Raw genomic sequence first — 14,741 nt, forward strand, 5'->3', positions numbered from 1 at the left:
TTTATTAAATTTAAATTAAATAAATAATTTTAATTATTTGTAATAATTGTTTCAACAACTAGGTATCATTCGTACATAAAAACTCCTTACATTAAATCACTTACATTACTTTTTTAAAATATTGGTTGATACTACATGATACCTTGCAAAGCATACTTTTACTGAAATCCAGAAAAACCCTAATCTTGTATGCATTAAGTGGAACAAGAAACCAACTATCTTCAAGAGTATTTGCTTGTTTACTTCTGTTAATTTGCAATCATTTCCCTTGTTGCTTTTGCTTTTATTTATTTGTATAACTTTTGTCATTCATAATTATTTGGGCTGTTTGTTTGTTTGACTTGTTGTTGTCGTTGGTCCCTGACATCGAAACATCGGAAACGGAAACAAATGAAGTATCAGACGGGGAAATGTGTTTGCTTTACGAAAATTGACTGAATGACTGACTGAGTGCTAAAAAGCATTCGAGCTACTTTTAATATTTCATTCGCAACTCATGAATTTCATTCAAAGAGGGCTAGATGGCGGAAAATTTTAAATATGCATTCACGCTTTTATGAGCCCCACGAAGGGGAGTCAAGTGGGGGTGCCCCCCAATTATTGTCCATTTGGGCATACTACCATTTGTTTATGATTTTCTATGCCATGATTAAATTAAAATTTCTTTATTGGCCCCGATATCCTGCTGCGCTCGGTTGGGTTTTCTTTGTACATCTCTTGGTGCGTTGGATATTTTCGGGCCCAGCCGAATGCAATTAGCAAAGTTTAATGTGGAAATATTGCCATGAAGCCAATAAAATTGAGAGTGCGGTCAAGCGGCATGATTGGATTTCCACGAGGTTAGCAAGCAATAGTAGTTAACGTTTTTCCAGCCTTACTTACAACTTGCGTGCGGTTTTCCCCATAATTTCGATAGCCGCCAATGAATGTTATTTATCAATTTGTTAAAGAGTCTCAGTCAATGCACACACTTTATTTGATAGACCTTTTTAGAGTTTTACTATTAGTTGTGCTGCAGATGCAAAATAAAATGCAAAAAGTTGGCTAAATTTTTTTGCTAAAACTTAAAAGGAATTTAATTAAAAAAAGCTTTAAAATTGATTAAAACAAGTCTAAACCAATTTACCACAGAGTTTGTAAAAAAAACTTAATTTTAAAAGCTGAATACTAACGTTTGACTTTTCATCGTTTTCTTAAGCCACATATGAATATCTTCTAGCAATTTGTTAAGTATTTGTAAGATTTGTTTGTGGTTTTTGCTATTACAAAAGCCGCAACATGGCTGTTATTTATCAATTTGTGAGGCATTTCTATTTGCCTACATTTTACTTAATCGACTTAAAAATGCACGAGTATTGGGTCAATCAATCAATCGAATTAAGCATTTTGAATTTTAGAAGCCAGCTTGTACCTGGGTGTAAAATGTATGACAAACTGCAAAACTCGAAGCCGGGGACAAAAACATATACCGTAAAGACCCGAAAAACACGATATAAAAGTCTAGACGAATTTAACTTAATAGTAGGGCACTTAACCCAAGTTAACCCCTACATAATTTTGCATGCGAGTTTTGTGCGATTTGACCCCAAACGCTGTCTGAATAATTGCCATTTTGACATTTATAAACATATTTTAAATAAACTTCAATCAATGTTCTCAGACATGGCCACCCAACATGGCCCAAAGCAATGCAAATGATAGACTCGCAAAAAAGCTGGTGAAAATAAGACAAAGCAGAGGCAAGCAAAAATGGGAAAACAAAGAGGGAAAATCACAGGGAAAAAAAGGGGGACTGGGGTATGCCTTAAAAGTCAATTTGCCGCAGGCATTGCTAACAAAACATGAAGAGCGACGGCCAACAGACAATGCATATAAAAAAGGTGCCGAAATTTCCACAAACACACGGGCCTCATCGAATTTCCATATCCAAAGAAAAAATGTAAAGGAGGGGGCGAAAATTTCACGCAGCTTAAAAACCGCACTCACGCACAAAATATTTTTATTTACCTTTTCGGCGGGGCGGCTGGGCAAACAATAAACCACCCGATTCTCCAGTTACGACTACAGTATCTTCCTCGATCCCTTCGCCAGAAGTTGGGCACTAAAAGCGCCTTATTTACGACGTTTACATGCAATATTTACACGAAATCTCTTACAATAACAGTTACGCCTGCCAATGAGCCCCGTACTCCTACTTAGGAACCAACTCCAGTCCTGGACCCTCACAAAAGGCATCCACATCCACTCAATTGTTATTGCCGAGCTCGGTTTACTTTGCATTCCCCAGTCCCATTCCACATTATTAATTTGTCAAAAAAGAGAGTATAATACAGATGGAAAACAATCAGGGATGCGAAATTGATCACTTCAGGCGCAATATGCCTAATAATCTAATTCAATCTAAGTGAATGGCAAACGTTTATAATGGGTAAAACCCATAACCCACTTTGAACACTCGAAAGTAAATCGTAAAGTTTAAAGCTTATATTTTGATATTTCATACCAAAAATAATTGTTTCTAGTGACATCATTCCGCAGGATCTTATAGCAACTCCTCCACTTGGGTCACCAAAAAAGGCGCCCTTTCTGATTTAGAGACACTCAAAATCAATCTGCCGTCATCCCTGAAAAAATGTAAGGGGTCTTTGCCAAAAAGCTTTGGTTCCGGCGAGTCCACGTATAATATTTTAGCATTACAACTGATTTTTCAACACGTAGCCGCATAGTAGGCAACTCCGAGCAAAAAAATTGCCATCGTCGTCGAGCCGCATTCATATGCAAATACACGAAAGGCGCAGGCTGGGGGGTAAAAAAAGTAAAGGGAAAAAGAATAAAGCGTATCCGCAAAAAGCGCGTTGCGCAAATAGCGCGCTTCCTGAAATAATAATTCAAATACTGTGATAAAAATCGACTATAAACTCGCATGCTGTGCAGGAAAATCCCCACCCACTCGGGCACCCCTCCATATATGCAGTCCTACTACCCGATTCTCCCCCGACGCCCCTTGCAGTCCCGTTCGGTGCGTACGTGCGCATATTTCATTCCCTAACGACCCCTTTTAACTGAGAAAATGTGTTTTCGTTACTTTTAGCATCTTTATCAAATAATAATATTACGCCGCACGAACCCAAACGTCGTCGAGGAGACCGCCAGTCCCCATTTTCCCCAACTTGCCACCTTTGGCCAACCCTGCTTTCCCTCTCGATACCGCCGAAAAAATATTTTTTTTGTTTTTATTCCTTTGCATTCTTTGCCATTTTGCACTCGGAGGTGGGGTGCGGAATGTAAAAAAGTATTATTGAAGAAATTGAAGAGGATGTTTGAAATTGGGGTGGAAGTTGGAATACCCTAGAGAACATTATCTAGATTTCACCTAATAGGTCCGGGCACAAAAAATCACAACCTTAGGTTAGTTTTTTTAATTTAATGCTAAACTATTTTTAAATTTAGCAATAAAAAGTTAAGTAGTTCCAGCACATCCCATTAAAAATTACAGGAAAATACATAAAGTCATAACTCATGAGTCATTATCCTATTATGTTTCCTTTATTTAGCTAAGATTAAGTATAATATCAAAAATTAGTATTATAAAATTTGTTTGATTTAATATATATTACTTAAAATATATTTAGGGATATTATATACAGATTATTTTTTTAAAAACTGTAACCAAAATTAGGGTCACACGTTTCTCAGTCATTTTAAAAACTTATAAAACATGTTCTATTAATTTAAAATTATGTGTACACCATTTTACTCCTTCACTTTTCAAAAGGGTATCGAATAACCAGAAAAATTCTGACAGCCGGTAAAGACTTGCTAAAATATATTGAACAAAAGTTTACAATGCGATGTTGAGTGCCGCTGCGAGTGGATAGTGCTGAATTGGGGCCATGGCAACAGCTTCGACACTTTTTCAACCATTTTCTGGGCAGCGAGGACCGTCTCTTTTATTTTTCTTTGGACATTTTTGTTTTTGCTTGATTTCTTTTGGGCTCAATTGAAAAATTTGCATGCCAAGAATTATGCAAAGCATGGGGGGTTAGTCGGCGGTAAAGGTCAGCCAAAAACAAAAAGGTTGCTCTTTTCTTTACCTTTAAAAAACCAAACGGAACCCCTTTCCCCGGATAATATTCCCCGTTTGGGTTTTGTTTCGAGAACAACAAGCAATTGAAACCATCGAAGATCATTTCATTTATTTCATTCTCCTGGCCTTCGCATTGGTTTCCTTCGATTGGGTTTGTTTCCTCTGCTGACTGCAACCATTATTCTTGGCGGTAATTGAACAACGTGGCGCAATGTTCGGGGGCGTAAATAAATGTTGCAAAAAAATACACAAAGACTGAGAATTGCTTAGAACAAATGTCCTTTTTTCGGCGCCACTCCTTTGCCACACGAACGCCCACCAATTGAGGGATGATACAGCTTCATTTTCATTGATGATATTGCCCGTTTACAGAGAAAAAAGCGAACAAAAGAAAAATACTTGACAATTTAAGCCGAATTAAAAAAAAAATCAGCAGTTTTCCCACTTTGAAAAAATTAAAAGGGTTGTCATTTGTTAAAAATACTCGAATGATGTAAGCAAAAATAACATTAGAAATCTGTTTTTCATATTCTTTTTTATATTTAATAAATCATCTTCACATAAATAATTTTTCACAGTCTCTTCAGATGTGTATCATTGTGTATACGGCCTGATTTGCAAATTTTGAATATGATTATTTGCCGTCATCACTTTCTCTCCACTATTTCATTGACCTTACTAAAAAGTAGTGGTCACCGAATGCTGATAGAAAGCTTAGGCGCATATTTTTCGCGTTGACCCAAAAACCTTAAAACATTTTGTCTAAAATTCACTTAAAACGTGAGCTCCCAAAGGGGAAAACCTCGAATTATGGCACACGTTTCCATGCATAATTAAAGTGTGCATGACCCAAAATGCTGACAGTAAAAAGTTCCATTTATAAATGTGAACTAAAGGTCAATGTGCCCTCAAGTCCGCTGCTGAAAGGGATCTCCGGAGTAAAGAGCATTTTATGTTGCAGCAATTTATGAGTATTTCAATATTTTATTGTAGACCCCTGGGACCCGGACTCCACTCGGCAAGTAATTAGTATCATTTCGATTTTGCCAAGCACTTCAAAGTTCAAGAAGTTCCATTTCAATCGCCCCGGCATATATATTGATTTCGTTTTCCAGTCAACGATTTTCGCCGGAATCGCCCATCCTCCATCTGCAAAATTTGGGCATTTTGGGCTCGCGGCTGTGTTCGACACGTGTTTAGCAGACACTTTTCTGCTTCGCCCTGCTCCTTTGCCGCTTGTCTTGTATATAAAACACGTACTTGCAACATTTATATTGACAATGAAAAGGCGAACGGTGGGGATTCCAGGGGACACCAATGGCAACCCACGCAAATTTGCCATAGATTTTTTTGATGTGGTTAATTAGACTTGGAGAACAACAAAGTGGGAGCACATCCCATGGAGATGAGGGACAAATTGTACAATTGCTGTCTGAACAGTGGGCGAATGGAGATGGCTGTAACTGAATATTTTATGCTTCAGGGAGATTTGACAAAAGGGCCGAAGGAGGTCACTGGATTGACTAAGTCGAATCCTGAATGCTTTCTAAATTGGATTTTTTGTCAGCTGAAATTCTCAGAATGAAACTATGTAAACGCAATCCTTTTGGATTCTTATAATCCTAAAGAGTTTAAAAATTGTACATTAAATTATAAGGAATTACAAATATTACAACCAAATATTTCCCAAAATCAGTTATATTTTAAATTGTACTTTAAAAATTTTTTAACATTTTTTAAACATTTTTACTTCAGATGGCTTAAGTTAGAATGTTAAGTGCGAAACAATTTTTCCTGTTTTCTTTATATACCCTTAAAATTCTTGGAAAACATTTATTGAAGTTATGACTGCTTTAAAATTGTTTAGACATTTCAGGTAAATTTTTATTTATAATTTTTTATAGTGGTTTTAATATTAGCATAAGTATACACGTAGACAGTCAAGATGTTTGGCCAGCAATCTATAAAAAGAAACTAGAATTTTTATTAAATATCTATTATTCCAATTTAAAAGCAAAGCCCATCTCCGCGTTCTCAAGACCCAGCCCTATAGAGCAAGAAGCAACATGGTAGTTGGCAAATAAAAGTTTTCATTGTTTTTCCCGTTACTGTCTCCGATCTGCCACGCCTCCTTTGATACCAGCCCCCGCTGGTTGCGCACCATTTAGCAAAGTGAGTCACGTTCAAGACTGCAAATCGTCGTTGGCCCTACGGCAGTCAAAAAGCTAACACCTACACTACCATCACTACTTTGACTGCCACACTCGGCTACATGGTTTCGGTTATTGCAGGCGTTGTAATTCTTACAGCTTGTCACTTGTTGTTCAGACCTGGCTGCCGGTTGTGTTCAACCCCATGCCCCCTGAAAAAGCCGCTGCCTGTCATTGCCATTCAGTCAATTTTTGGTTACTAGGCCCCCGAGACGTCTTTAATTGAGACCGGTTGCTGTTGCTATTGTTGGGTTTATGGCCACCCCCCTGCTGAACAATAAAACTGAAGAGCAGAAACCTTTGACGTCAATAAAAAATACGGGACATTAAAACGAGATCGTGGACGGGAGGCGTTCCAGGGAGCTCCCTTTTCGAGGGACTTTTTAAAGTCATTGCAGCCACGCATTTTAAATAGGTTTCGCCCGGCAAAAGGAACCTCGACCGGAAAATGGCATCCACACCGAGCGAATCAATTTGTAATAGTTGGCATATCTCCAAACCGCATTGCCCGGAGCCACAAAATCTTAAGGCCGTACCCTTGTCATTCCGGTTTTCATTTTTATGTCATATTATAGATTTTTCGCAGTACCCATCGCCCATCCACCTCCAAGCATCCACATTCGGGTTCATTTTTCATTCTTAGCATGGCTCCGATGCCGGAAATGTTGCCGAAATGAGCTGATTTACCCGGGGCACACATATCACATATAAACTTGTGGTATTGCGCTCATTCGGGGTTTGATTAAATGTTATTGATAGCCAAATGCACCAGAAATGTTGAGTTTATTCTGATCCTAAAATACAAGTATCCTAAGGGTGCTTAAATCAGTAAAAGTAAGAACTTATCTTTTTGAATTCGACACTTCTCTTAATAATGAAACAAACATCAAACAACAGGTGAGTTTTGCAAACTTTTAGTTGCGTTACACAAATGTGTGTCTTTTTGTTGCAATTGATTTTGCAATTCTCTGGTAAACTCCTCCTGCTTCTCTCACTGGATCCGACCGAATCTCTTCTGGCAATAATAAATACAATTATACATTTAATGAGGATGAAAGTTTTGGGTTACGTAATCCAATATGTATGGGCAGGTAAAGTGCACACTGATGAGTTATCCTCAACTGTAACGATAAACATATTTAATTGTTCAATTAGTTCGACTGCAATACTATAATGAGATTACGATTCAACTGCTGTGGGAGTTCGTTCGGTGAAGGCAATCTGCATAGGATATATCAGTGTGTATGCACTGTGCACTTCTGGCAATGTTCCATATAAATTTGAAATGAGAAGATTTCTGTGTAATTCCATACCTGGAAATTACGATTTCAAAATGTCAAGTTCTCAATCATAGTTTGCGCTGTTCTTTGACCGGGAAATGTAGGACGTTGCATTCTTTGCTTGAAGCTTTACGTTGGTTGGTAGGATAAAAAAATTGTCAACCATTAAAGATTAAAAGTTATTAAAACTATTATACAAAAATATAATGATGTTTGGTTTTAGTTTTGTATAAATTATGTAAAAACTCTTTTCGTATATGACCTAAGTTCCTTTATAATCGTTTCCAATTTTATTCGATCCAATTCAGAATCTGCACTATTCTCTGTTACTCAGGGAAGATAAATTCAGAATTTCTTCATTGAATATTCGATCCCCAGCGAGCAACCAAAACCAATACAACTTGAATGCTCTGCAGCTGTGGTTGCTGCCCCCTTTTTGAACCCCTTCTAAATGCCTGCAACTGCACAGTGGGCTTTTTTCGCACTCTGCGAAAGAGATCATATATTATTAGCATTTTTTGGTTTTTCGATAATATATTAAAGTAATATAAGTACTAAATAAATAAAGAAAATTAAAATAAAGATAAAAAATAATTATTTTATTGGATAATATATATATTTATATATTCCAAGTTTATAACATAACATAACAACGTAATAAGTTTCTTCTAAAATATTTATAATCCTGTTCTGCAGATCTGTGGCTTTTGCCCTATAAGACCAGAATTTCGGACTCCGTGCACGGAAAAACACAGATTGTGCATCCAACATCGCCTCATGCTGGATGCCACGTCTAGTTTTTGTGTGGGCCCCAAAAGGAAACTAAATTCGTGGATTGTTGCGCTCTTTGGCGTTTTGTCCGGGGTTAGCCTTCTACTGACATCCTCGGTTTCGGAGGTTTTTTCCGAGGGGAGTTCCCCTATCGCCCAGAACGAAAACCGTAAAGCGGATGGCATGAATGAGAATTGTCGTCCGGGTCCCCGACATTGCTGTCTCTTTCTCGTCCTCAGCATCGGTCTCTTTCTGTCTGCCTGTCCGCCGTTGTTGCCGTCTCTTTCTGTGTCGCAATGCTGCCATTACTTAAACAGTGCGCTGAAAAATCAAAGCAGCAAAATATCAATATTTTATGATCTACGCTTCCTGTTGCTAGACGACAAGGATTTCCCAGTCATGCGGTGCTCCCCGATACCCTGGAAATGAATTAAGATCAAAGGTATGATGAAGTGGAACCATATTAGTAAATTCGGTATTATTTTAGAATTTTTTTTAAATGTTGTTATAATATAATATACCCAATGCCCACCTAATATGTGAAATTTACTTATTTATTTCACTTAAAAAAAGTTGTTCTAATGTTTAAACTAAATCCCAAGAGCAATAGAACCCTATTAAGATCCAGGATACCAGCCATCTTATAGATACCAATCCCTAACCCATTTTATATCGCACAGCGTGCACTTGTAGCAATAGTTTGGCCATGCACATACATATACCCCTTGGCTGGGCTCGGTGTTTGCCCCCGACCTCTTGAGGTTTTAGTTCAGTGATTTTAGGCAGCGACTTCCTTGGTCCTGTTTCGATCCTCTTCCGCGCGTGGAACGGGTGGCTGCAAAAAATTACATTTCCTTCAACTCGAAAAGTTTTTCGGCTTGAGAGTAACGGCATCAGCCAGCAAGGACAAAACAGGAAGAGGATGTGTTCGGTTCTGCGTTGTGGTTGTGTAGCTGGTGGTCTGCTCTGCTGCCTGCTTGTGCGCATTTCCAAATCATTTATCATAATTTTGTGGCATAGAGTGTGGCACCAAGCCCCAATCCCCGGGACCCCTTGGACCCCACCCCTTTCTGGTATCGGGCATCTAAATCGTTGATAAAAACGTTGAACCGGGCCTAATTTATGTGTATATTGGCATTAGTTGGTGTTTGTGTGTAAGTGTGTAAGTGTGTGTGCGGGTGTCAGGCGAATTATTAATTTCTAATTTGCATAACCTACAAAAGCTTTGAACTTTAAACTCCCCATTCCTGGGTATCCACATCTGTAAGCCGGCGAGAGTGAGAGCGTGTCTATTATGCAAAAGTTTTCCCCAACAAAAGTTTCCTTTATAATTTTCTCCTTTCGGTTCAGGTTTTTTATTTTTTGAAGCTGTCAGAGCAATAAATCGACTGGAATGAGAAAGTCGGGGCGAGATGTTGGGAATGGGAACGATGATGGGTTAGCTGCCCATAAAGGGAAGCCAAAGTTTCGGGCAAAAGTGCGTGAGAGCTTTTTAATGGTTGCACTGGATCAATTTTAATTATATTTCTGTGCTGCCTGGGCATTCAAAAAGGCGAAACTTCGGTTACGGGTGCTCTGGGAAGTTTAACTTGGCCCCATAACAATAAAACTGTAGGTGAAAACGAGAAAGGATTTTAAGAGCCCAGGCAATTGAATAAAATGCATAACAAATTTTATGCTCCCGAAACTAACTCACTTAAATATTAAAAGTACCACGACTTAATAATAAAGGTATCAAGTACTTAAGAACCTTAACTGATACTTTATGTGAGTTGTCTATTTTGTAGGTCATTATCTTAAAGCAGTCAATAATAAAGCTAATTAATTTGAACTATGACCTATGTTTTTACTACATACTTTTATGAAATTAAGCTATTATTTTTATGCATTATTTAAACTGATCTTAAGTTACTCATACTTACATCATTGTTCGCTGATTTTATGATAAATTTTAAAAATGTATCTTATTGTTGTTAAGTAAAGATGTATATTAGTTCTCCAACGAATACGGTCAGAAATATAAATCCAATGTGGGGATTTAAAATAAATCCTTCGGCCAGACATTGTTCTTTCTAGAAAATAGAATTCTGCCAGACGGGTTCTTTATCCTCTTAATCGCATCCACACATTACCATTAGAGTATGCTTCATTTGAGCAAATTCAGCTAACGAAAATCAATTGTCGGATATCTTTTATGTTTTTCAAACCAATCGACTAAAATCACAATGGCAATAAAAACCATCTCCGGATTAAATTTGGCGCAGCTCCATACCAAAAAATAAACATGAAATAAATAAACATAGAAGAATATATCTGCTGAAAAATATAAGTATATTGTCGCATATGAAACTACTATTGCAAACTTTTTGTCCGCATCGAAGTTTTGCAAATTTAGCTTGGCTGCTGCTGCCAATTTGGCCCAATCGATTTTGTGACTAATTCAGAGCATTTTAATTGCGCATGCATTGGCCATGAATAAATAATACGCACACAGAGCTCCATCCTGCCGCAGTTATTATTTTGCAGTGTTGTGTAGTTTATTTCACCAAAGGCATAAACTATCAACTTTTATGAGTGTGCAACACACACTCGGCCCGAAATATGCAAGGAAGTTGCTCTTAATTCCAGTAAATAGTTTACCAACCAGCCCAGACAGACGAAGTAGACGGGACCAGAAGACGTTGGCCAAAGTTTTCGGCAAAGAGCATAAATTTCTACGCTTGGACAACACGCAATGAATCGCCCCTGAAATACGCGTTCTTGCCCCAGGAAAGGGGAAAATGGGGCTTTCCCTACCCTCGTTAAACTTTTTTCTGCCTTTCTGCACATAATCAAGTTTCAATTTCCAGTTGTTGCTTGGAAATTTTTACAGAAACTATGCAAAAGACTGAAGGAAGACTTGGGGCTGTGGGCTGAAGACTGACCAACAGTTGTCAACGGTGGCGGCTGCCTGGACTTTCCCCTTGAGCAAGTTAGGATGGGCGTAATTACACTAGACAACAAAATTGGCATTTGAAAACCTCAAAGATACATTTCCTATATGTTTAAAGATTTTAAAAATAGAATAATACAACAAAAAATCTTATTTACAGGTCCTTAAATACTTTAATTATATACGATAAAAAATTGAAAAAGACATACGGGCTTTACGTGACCCTTTATATTTTAATAGACAGAATTATCGTGAATTAAGTGCACAATCTGTAATCTTTATAGAATCAAAAATATAATATAATAATTTAATAACCTTGATGCTGATAATTTCCAAAATAATAAATAATGTTCGAGAAATACATTCTAGAACTCATTAAAAAGTTATGTTCTGTTTGGTCCAATCTGAATTTTAATGTTTTGAAGTGGTGTTATATGCTGTGAAAGACATACATTTGCAAGTAGCTTAGTGTTATCCCCTTAAGATGCATCACTTACTTCTTTTCGGTGCCCTAACTCTATCTGCTTTCACAAAACCCATTCCAAGCTTTTCCCACATTTTTACCAGCAATTTAGCAAACGTCTTTTGGATTAAATTAAAAAATACAAAAAGGAAATCATAAGGAAAAAACTGTACAAATCAGTTGCACAGAAAAAAGACGAAAAACTTTCAGCCCGTCTTGGATTTTTGGTTTTTTTTTGTGTGAACCATTTAGGACCTTTTCCTACTTTCTGCACTGATATTTTTTAATGTTTCCTTTTTTGCGCTGCTCGTTTTCTGTTTTTGGCCACCAAAAGACGCTGCTTCCACAAGGATTTCATTTAATTTGCTGCCCCCACCAGACACGCCCCCACTTGCCCAAGACTTCCGCCCACTTTTGGGGCCAGAGACCCGACTCTAAAGTTCATTTCTACGCTCATTACACTTTTGCTTACGAAAATTGTTTTTCAAGCCGCACCACGAAAAGATAGAGAAAGATAAAAAGGGCGGTTGGGGAGGGAAAAGACGAAGGAAACTGGGGAGCGGGTTAAGCGACTTTTCCTTTTGGGCTCCCAGCTTAGCTATATGGTTGACTAATTCATTTAATTCAAGAGTTTTAATAAAGTTTGTGCTCGAGCACATTTCCCTGACCCTCTTTATCCCCGACTCCTTCCCGCCGCAGGACCCCGAAATCCGAGATCTGAGACCCCGAGCACTTCCCCTGACCCTTGACCGACACCCACTTGGTCACTTTATTAAGCGCATAGCTGGACATTTTTGCGCTCTTTTCGGGGGTCGGGCTTCCCATTTCTGGATATAGCCGAAATCCTTTTTGCCTCTGATATAATCAAAAATGTTGCGGCTCCTAAAGGCACTGTGAGAAAATATTTTACAAATGTATGAAAAGTGTTTCCAAATATTTCATGAATATCTATCAAATTAGGGATTGACTACTTTTTAAATCAAAATATTTTTTTTTTAACACTTTAACAAGAAATAATTCTAAGTATTTATCTTGTTTAGTAATTATAAACAAAGCTTATACACGTTAACATATAACCTAAATCTTTTAAATTTGTAGTATGTACGAAATATATTTATTTTAACACAGTTATTGTTGTGTAACTTTTATTTAATCATTACGCGTGGTAGTCCCTGTAATATAATTTATAGGAAATTTTAAATGGATTGCATTTGTATAATATTTACTTTTATTTGCAAGATTCTAAATCCAATAGGTATTAATTAAACACAGTTAAAAATACTAGGTGCTTTTTATAATTTGAAAATGTGATAAGGAACGAAGAAATGTTAGGTATACACATACTCATTTTAATAAAACTAATATCTATTGTTTAAAGATGATTTAAAAGAGCTGACTGATAAATGGCAAAGCATTTTTTCTCTGTATAGACTTGTACTTCAACTTCGTCTTCTTTTTCGACTCTTTCCAACATGTGCAATAACTCATTTTTGTGTGGCTCAGTTGGGGGAGCCTTTCAAAAATGCCTTGATTTGCTTTGTGGCGTGAAAACCTTTTTTCGCCTTCTTTCTTTCGGTTTTTGCCCCTCGCTTGTATATGCAAATTTGTTTGCTCTACTCTGTAATTTATTTTAAAAAATTTGTTAGGCTTATCTGGTTCTGGTTCTGGACCCGCTCGTCCCCTCGACCGACAACTTTGCGTTTTCCCTGCTCTTGAAAGTTTCGCTACGCTTTTTTTTGTCTGGCGGTCATGAAATTTTGCTTGAGTTGCTCGAAATTTGCATTTTTATTGTAGTTTTCATAATTGGCAAAAGTTTTTTTTTCGGTCTTGGCTAGCTTTCTGTAAATTATATGAAAACTAATAAGTGATGAGGATTCGTTTTTGGCGTTTTCAATTCACAAAAGTTGGGAAATTCAATAAATGAAGAGCGAATTGCCACAGGCTAGGATGGTCTAATGAGAAGGGAGTTGGTTAAGACAAGAAAAAGAATGTCAAACTAGTCCGAACTTGGAAAAGAAAATGTAAATGTGGTAACGCTTGTTAAAAACCAAATAAAAAATGTTTGAAAAATGCTTGAGGAAAGACAGCAAAAAATGGTTTAGCTGAGGATACAATCCAAATACTTGAAGACTAGAAACATATCTTTCTTCCCACTGCTTTAAACTTACAATTTGCGCCTTATAAAAGAGCGAAAGTAATCCCATTCGAAGCCCATCTATCATAGTGAGGCCCTCAAAGAAAGTGAACAAAAGTTTCTCTCAAATTGAAATAATCAATCAAAGTTCCACGATGTTCCGTCCTTTAAACACCAGACATTTCTTAAAGCAAAAGTTGTGAATTCAAAGTGGGGATGAAGCAATGGCCAATGGAGTCCATCAAAGGCGACCATTGACTGCAAAACCCAACCGAACTAAGAATCTCCAACTTATGTAACCGCATCCTGTATAAAGAACTTTTCCCATCTAATCGCATCTCCCCCGATTTCCAGAGTGGTAAGTGCAACCGCAACGCCACGAAGGAGCTGGAATTTCCGACTGGGAAAGGGTTGGCTGAAAATGAATGAATCTTTAATAGAGTCCAAGGACCGAACGTCGTCGCGCCACAAATCTCGTACATAAACTGAGCGAAGGGGGCTAGCATTATGCATTCTTTGCTGCAAAAACCACATAAATCTGCCACGAACAACCCCTAGAAATTTTCCGGGATAATATGTACGTACGTATATGGAGGAGGGAGCGATCCAACATTTGCGGCATTTTCAATATGCGTTACACGTACGCATTAATAACTAATATATGCATATACAGTAACAGACTTGCAGAAAATCATGCCCGACTTCCACATCTCATTGTTTGCGCACATATCTTTTATATGCCTTTTACATACGTGAAAATCTAAAAACTGCTCATATCCTAGCTGGCACATATACGTATTGTGGTATTTGCAACTGCGCGGCACAAATATCATTACCATTGCCAATGCCACGCCAGGCAATTTC

Source organism: Drosophila suzukii, chromosome 3 (genome assembly GCF_043229965.1).
Source record: "Drosophila suzukii chromosome 3, CBGP_Dsuzu_IsoJpt1.0, whole genome shotgun sequence".
NCBI classification, from domain to species: domain Eukaryota; kingdom Metazoa; phylum Arthropoda; class Insecta; order Diptera; family Drosophilidae; genus Drosophila; species Drosophila suzukii.